Raw genomic sequence first — 6,971 nt, 5'->3', positions numbered from 1 at the left:
GATTCCAGAATCTAACTACCTGCTCATGACAATTTTCTATAATGAAAAGAACAGAGTGCAACTGCAGTCCACCACTTCTTTTTGATAGACTAGTTTGCAAAGGAGAAACAAAACAAACAACAAAAATATGCAAATTTAGCCTATCTCAGTCTTACTAAAGTAGATAGATGGTGAATTTAAGACCCGATTCTGCCTCCACATGCAAATCACACTGCCAGTAGTTGTTTTTTTTTTTTTAAGAAACCCTACCTGTAGGGATCTTTTTCCTGCAGAATAAAACAAACTACTTACGGGTCAGAGTGCACAGACACATCAGCTTTGTAAGCTCTGTTTTCATTCTAGGAGTTTCACGACACCCATGGCAACCACCATCAAGTTTTAACATGATCAGAACATGGCTGAGAAAGGACTTGGTTTCTTCCAGTGCTATCATTTTCAATGCATCACTCTAGGCATGCTCAAAGCACATGCTTTAATGTCATTTTTTCAAGAAAGAATTACACACTTAGATTACCATGCTCCACTCCACCAGTGTGTAATGATACCAGAAGCATGTTGCTGAAAGTGAGCTCTGGGGTATGCAAAGCCATTACCTTTTTTTTTTTTTTTTGGAAGTATTTTTCAGAGTTTCCTCAAAGCCGTGCTGCTCTTACAAGACAATCTGGATTAGAACACCTAGGCTCTTTCTTCCCCACTCAAAACCCTGATAATTGAGATCACAAAGTACTTTGACTAGAGTTTGTTTGTAACACTCAGTTTCCTTAAGATGCAAGCTTGGCCTTAAAATGCAGATAAACTGGTCCTAGATGAATATTTTCTATAATAAAATCACTGTTTTAAAAACCTTCCGCCAGGAGCTGGCACGGTGGCTCACCAAGCTAATCTTCCTACTGCACGTGCAGGCGTCCCATATGGCACTGGTTCGTGTCCCCAGCGCTCATCTTCTGATCCAGCTCTCAGTTTGTGGCCTGGGAAAGCAGGGGATGGCCCACGTGGGAGACCTGGAGCAAGCTCCTGGCTGCAGATCAGCTCAGCTCAGCTCTGGCCATTGCAGCCCTTTGGGGAGTGAATCAGCGAATGGATTTTTGCCTCTTCTCTCTGTAAATCTGCCTTTCCAATAAAAACACATACATCATTAAAACAAAAAAAAAAACCCTCCCAACTGACAGTGTCAGAACAGTTTTCTTCAATACTGGCTGAGAAAGGCCAAAAGGCTGTTATTCAAAAAACAAAATGTTACTATTAAAGGGGTGACTTTTCCACATGATATTTACTTCTGTAGCTTTTGTTCTTGGATGAAACTTAAACATGAAGAGCAGGAGTTAACACTTGCATTATCAGACAAGATTTTTTAAAAATATAGTGCCAAGGGCTATCTGGACTGTTACACCAGACATTTAACCACATTTAAACTCACTTAAGTGTCGCTGAGTCTAGGAGTGTGCAGAATGAATAAGAACATAAAAATGGCTTTATAATCCTGATGTACTTTCACGGGATAATAATGCTTAGCTAACTTGGACCAATGTTAGCTCACTTTTGTATGATATGGAGGAATCAGAAATAGTTACCAGCGAATTATTCAGTTTCAGTAATACTGTACACTAAAGGTTTAAAAAGCCCAGCAGAGTTAGTCTTCGTCCTCACTGCTGAAAGTAATAGACAAAAGATCAATGGCATCTTAAAGAACTAAGATTATTTTCTATTTTAAAGCTCACATACTCATTATGGCTGATGTGCTTCAGTAGAAACTGACCATAATTTTCCAAACAAGGCTATTGGCAGGTAATATCTATAATTACACAAATGTTAAACAGCTGTTTCAGAAAATAACTTCTCCCATATTGAAGCCATTCGCCTTTCAAGGATACTTAAGGGACAGTTCTTCATGCCTTGCGGCGCACAAAGGATTTTAGCACTGGAAAGGCCAATGTTGTTAAAAGGTAATTTTTAAACCTTAGGTGTTTTTTTTTTTCTTTTTTAACACAGAAACAAATCAACAACGAAACCTACATCCTGCCTTCACCCTTGTCTTTCTGCCTCCAAGATACCCTCAGAATCAACTTAGTGATGCCTGCTGAAGCTTTACCCATGTACTTCCCGTGTTCAGCAGCACATACCCACCAACACTTAAGGACAGCCTGCTTTCCAGGAAGCTTACAACGGCACAACAACAACTTGACAACACTTGCGTTTGACACGTACTTTCATTAAAGAAAGGAGGCCCATACTACATTGTTTTCGCCGTAGCTCTGCCAATGCCATACAATTCTTTCCTGAAAGGTACAGCCAAGCGCTTCGCCAGGGTGGCCAGAGAGGGCAGTGTGCACCAACGGCAAAGGCACAAGAGCCGCAAATCCCTTCACCCCGGGAGGAGGCTGCACTCCGCCCTGGCCAGCTCAGGCCGGCCAAGTTCTGCAGGTAGAGCCCACGGACCCGCGGGACTGCCTGCAGGGGCGACCCCTGGGATGGCCCACCAGGACGGCCCTGACCAGCCCACTGCCGCCGGGCTGACATTCGGGCAAGCAGCACCATCGCAAACCACCGTGCATGCCGTTTCTTAAGCTGAGACAGATGCTCCGAGTGCGTGAGGAGTTATACATACGACTACAGGCTGTCAGAGCTTCTAGCCAAGGGTCACGAGCATTTATGAATTGCCAAACTTCTTCATCACCCACAAGGTCCCTAAGCACAAGCTGGACCTACTACGGAAGTACGTCGTGTTGGCTAGTTACACGTTTCAAAAAGCCGAAATCTCAATGATGAATTTAGAAGTAATTTGCGCACTAATTTGATATCAAAAACAAAATTACTCATTAACTCACTAAGAAAGCAAATTTTCAAAAAAGTGTCGATCCGAAGTTTTAAAAAAAAAAAAAAGCTACACAAGGCACATGGTCCCTCTGTCTATGTAAAAACATTACAAACATTCGTGTTCAATCTAAATCAGAAGTCCTTAACCGAATAGTGCTGCTACTGCATACCCTCGGAGAACTGAACAACAACAAAAGGGTTTATTCAGCCGAGTTTCAGAAGCAAGTTTGTGCCACTAGCTTGGATCAGCTACGCGGTCACGCATTTATCTCCATTCCCGCTGGGCACCGTGCAGCGGCTCCGTGCGTTTCTGGAGCCCCGGGCTGGGCGAAGCAAAGGCCAGCGGCGGGGCGCTGTGCGGTCTCGGGCAGCGGGGCGTCCCGGGCAGCCGGGTCCGCAGTGATGCCGCAGCCTTCGCGGCCGCAGCAGGTGGCACCCGCTGCCCGCCCCACGCGTGTCCCTTCGGGCTTTCTATGATTGGCGCCGAATCACTTTTTACTGTGACTTTTTTTGGGGGGGGGGAAGGGGGTCTTGGTCACAGACCGGCCTTCGCTTCGCTGACAACTTTACAAAGCAATCTGAAGAAATTCCGCCCACCGATGATGCGCGGGAGGAGGGGGGAAGCAGTAGCTGAAGTGCCCCCCCCCCCCCGAGCATCCGAGGACCCTCCTAACCGGACGACCACCCTTCCCCATCCGACCCTCCTCCTCACGTCCCCCTCCCCACATCCCCCCAGCTCAAGCCCGCCCGCCACGCACGCAGGGCTGCAGGCGCCGCGCGGGCAAGGCGGTCGCCGGCGGAGCGTTCGGAGCCGCCGCGAGCCCCTCAGACAAAGAGCCTCCTCGTCGGGCGCCGGGCGCCGGGCAGGGACGCCGAGGCTCCGGCCGCGGCCCGCAGGGGGCGCCGTCCACAGCCCCGGCCGCCGCTTACCTTTGAGGACGGAGCAGAGCTGCTCCAGGGCCATGGTCCCCGACCGGCCCGGCGCTTCGCGAAGCCTTGAGGCGGCGGCGGCGGCGGCGGCGCGTACCGGCGCTGCGCGGCGGCTTGTAGCTCCGCTCCGTCCCAGCTCCGTCCCAGCCGCGCGGGGCCACCAGGACGCCTCCCGGCGGGACCAGGGCTTACGGCCCGCGGCCCGCCATGCCCTCAGCCCCAGCGGTGGGCTCCGGCGCGGTCCCCTGGCTCTCCGACGGTCGGCCCGTCCCGCGCACAGCCCGGCAGCCGAGGAGCGCGCGCGCGCCCCGAGGCGAAGGCACCGGGCCACGAGCAGCCGCCGAGCAGCTCCGGCCGCGGCGGCCGTGGCGCGGGCTCCACTCAAGTGGCGGGCGCCAGGCTCATTTAAAGCTGGGAGCGCGAGCGCCGCGTGCCGGCCGCGCGGCCTGTGCGCATGTGCCCGCCCTCTCCGCGGCTCCGCCCGCGTGCCCCCCGCGCCCCTCCTCGCCTGCCCGTCGCCTTGGCGAGTGTCCACCCCACCCGCAGCCGGGGCGACCGTTAGTGCTGGGGACCGGGCGGGCCCGGAGGAGGGACCCCTCCCCCCGAGGACCGCGGGGGGCCCCCAAGAAGCCGACCCGGAGGGGGAGATGCCGCAGGCTCCGGGGAGGGGGGCAGCAGGTGGTGCGCTCGAGGCCTCGTGCCTCACGGAGGGGGGACGGACACCCATCGCCCCCTTACCCCGCCTGGGCCGCCCTGGCCCTACCGGTCCCCGCCTCCTCCGTGAGCCCAAAGGGGGACTCCGACCCCCAGGACCTCAGTTCAAGGTCAAAACTCTGCTGGCCTCGGGCGGGGGGAGCCTGGACGCTGGCACAAGGGGCCTGAGCGCTCCCTAGGTCAGCACGCCCAGATCAAGCACTTGACATTCCCACACTCTTCCTGCTGTGGCTCGCCGAGGTAGGCATTTTCGTGAACGGAAAAAAACCGAAACCAAAGAGGTGCAGTGTTTTGTCCTGAGCCACCGAGTGGGTGAGGGAGCAGGGCTCTCTGCCGTCATGAACGCCAGAGCTGGTGCTGATGGGTCGTTTGACCTCCCCGATGAAACTTTAAAACAGCCTGCGCAATTGGTACTATGATTCTGTTTTCTGAACAACGCCGATTGTCCTAAAATTACATTGCTCATTTATCACCTTACTCTCCCGAGCCTTGCCCCCGTTAAAGTACAAGCAGCTTGAAGGCAGTGGTCCGTGTTTTCACCAGATACGAACCTGTTGGACGTTGAGGACACATGCTGACCTATGATTGTCACTGGAGAAATAACCAAACGAAGGTCCTCCCATCCTTGAGAGAATATTTATGCCTGTACTTGACAACTAGTTGGACTTCCATAAATATGTACTAAACTTTAACTCGGGATGCTGTCAGACCACTGGAAAAAATGCCAGAGGTCTGAGGCTCTTTCTCCTTTCCTTGTATCTCCCCTAGAAAGGCACAAAAATGTCGTCCTCAAGCATTCCAAGTGGAAAACTGTGTGTGACACAAAGTAATCTTACGCTGTTTTGCCGTATGTGTTGCATAACGTGAAAATTTGTGTTCTTAAGGAGAGTCGCCTGTCATTACATTAGAATTGCATGCAAGAGCGACTTAGTATAAAACATGGACGAACCCTTTCCGCAGAGAATAGATGAGGACAGTAGGGTATTCTGGCTAAGAAGTGTCAGTCACACATAATGGTAGACAAAAAGAATTGGGAGGATGGAGCGATTTCAACTTCTGGAACAAAGTAGATTCTTAATGCATGGTGATTGAAGAGAAAAAACTCAAAGTGTGTGTGATGTCATCAGAATGCTTGGCGAAGGAGGTGTCTAGAATGGGAAGGCTGGATGGCAGGCGCGGAGGAGAGCACCCCAGGCGAGGAGCAAGGGTTAGCACCGAATTAGGGGCAGAAAGGTTTAGAGGGGAAGGTGGAGGAGGGTGGGATGTGGTTCTGGAGAGACGTGAATTCACGGGGGGGCTGGTTCCAAGATCCCCATGGACACCCAAGTCTGCGGATGCCGAGGTGCCTCAGAACATGGCACAGCATTTGGATATGTGACTTGCGGATTTCTCCTGTGTAGTTTAAGGCAGCTCCAAGTCCCTGAGGAAACGTGAACAGTATGTAAATAGTTGCCCTGCTGATTGGCTTCGGGAATCATAACAAGAAAAAGAAGTCTGTGTCTGGTGTAGTCACTTAAAAAGATCTGAGTGGTTTCCACTTGAGTTGGGTTGAATCCACAGATGAAAAAACCATGGGTTCAGAGGTAGATTGTACTTGCATGAATGATAGGGAGAGGAAGTTGCTTGTACTTGATTCAATATGTCAGAGGAATTGTTTCTGTTTTCAAAGGTTTATTTGTTTTTATTGGAAAGTTAGATATACATAGAGAAGGAGACACAGACATAAAGATCTTCCATCCATTGGTTCACTCCTCAAGCAGCCGCAATGGTTGGAGCTGAGCCAATTGAAAGCCAGGAGTCTCTTCCTGATTTTCCACATGGGTGCAGGGTCCCCAGGCTTTGGGCCGTCCTCGACTGCTTTCCCAGGCCACAAGCAGGGAGCTGGATGGGAAGCGGGGCTGCCAGGACACGAACCGGCGCCCATATGGGATCTGAATGCATTCAACATGGGGACTTTAGCTGCTAGACTTCTGCACCGGCCCAGAGGAATAGTTTTGTTAAAATAAAAAGTTTTGTTAAAATAAAATTCTTGGGCATTGCGCGATCGCTCAGTTGACTAATGCTCCTCTTGCAAGTGCCGGGATCCCATATGGGTGCAGTTCACGACCAGGTTGCTCCATGTCTCCATCCAGTTCCCTGCTTGTGGCCTGGGAAAGCTGTAGAGCACAGCCCAAAGCCTTGGGACCCAGCACCTGCATGGGAGACCTGTAACAGGCACCTGGTTCGAATCGGCTCAACTCCACTCATTTATACATTTGGGGAGTGAAATAGTGGATGAAAAATCTTTGTTTCTCCTCTTTATATCTGCCTTTTCAACAAAAATAAATCTTAAAAACATGTGTATTCTCACCTGCTTGAAAGTCAGATACAGATACAGAGAGAACCATTCAGTGATTCACTGTGCAAATTACAACAGCTGAGGATAGATCAGACTGAATCCAGGAGCTCTCCTGTGTTCAGCTGCTCACACAGGAGTAGCAGGGACCCAGATACCTGGGCCCTCATCTGTGCCT

The sequence above is a fragment of the Ochotona curzoniae genome, unplaced genomic scaffold (genome assembly GCF_017591425.1).
Source record: "Ochotona curzoniae isolate NIBS_2020 unplaced genomic scaffold, NIBS_Ocur_1.0 contig_3622, whole genome shotgun sequence".
NCBI classification, from domain to species: domain Eukaryota; kingdom Metazoa; phylum Chordata; class Mammalia; order Lagomorpha; family Ochotonidae; genus Ochotona; species Ochotona curzoniae.
The sequence above is the reverse complement of the archived record's forward strand: the minus strand, read 5'-3'. Positions refer to the sequence as shown.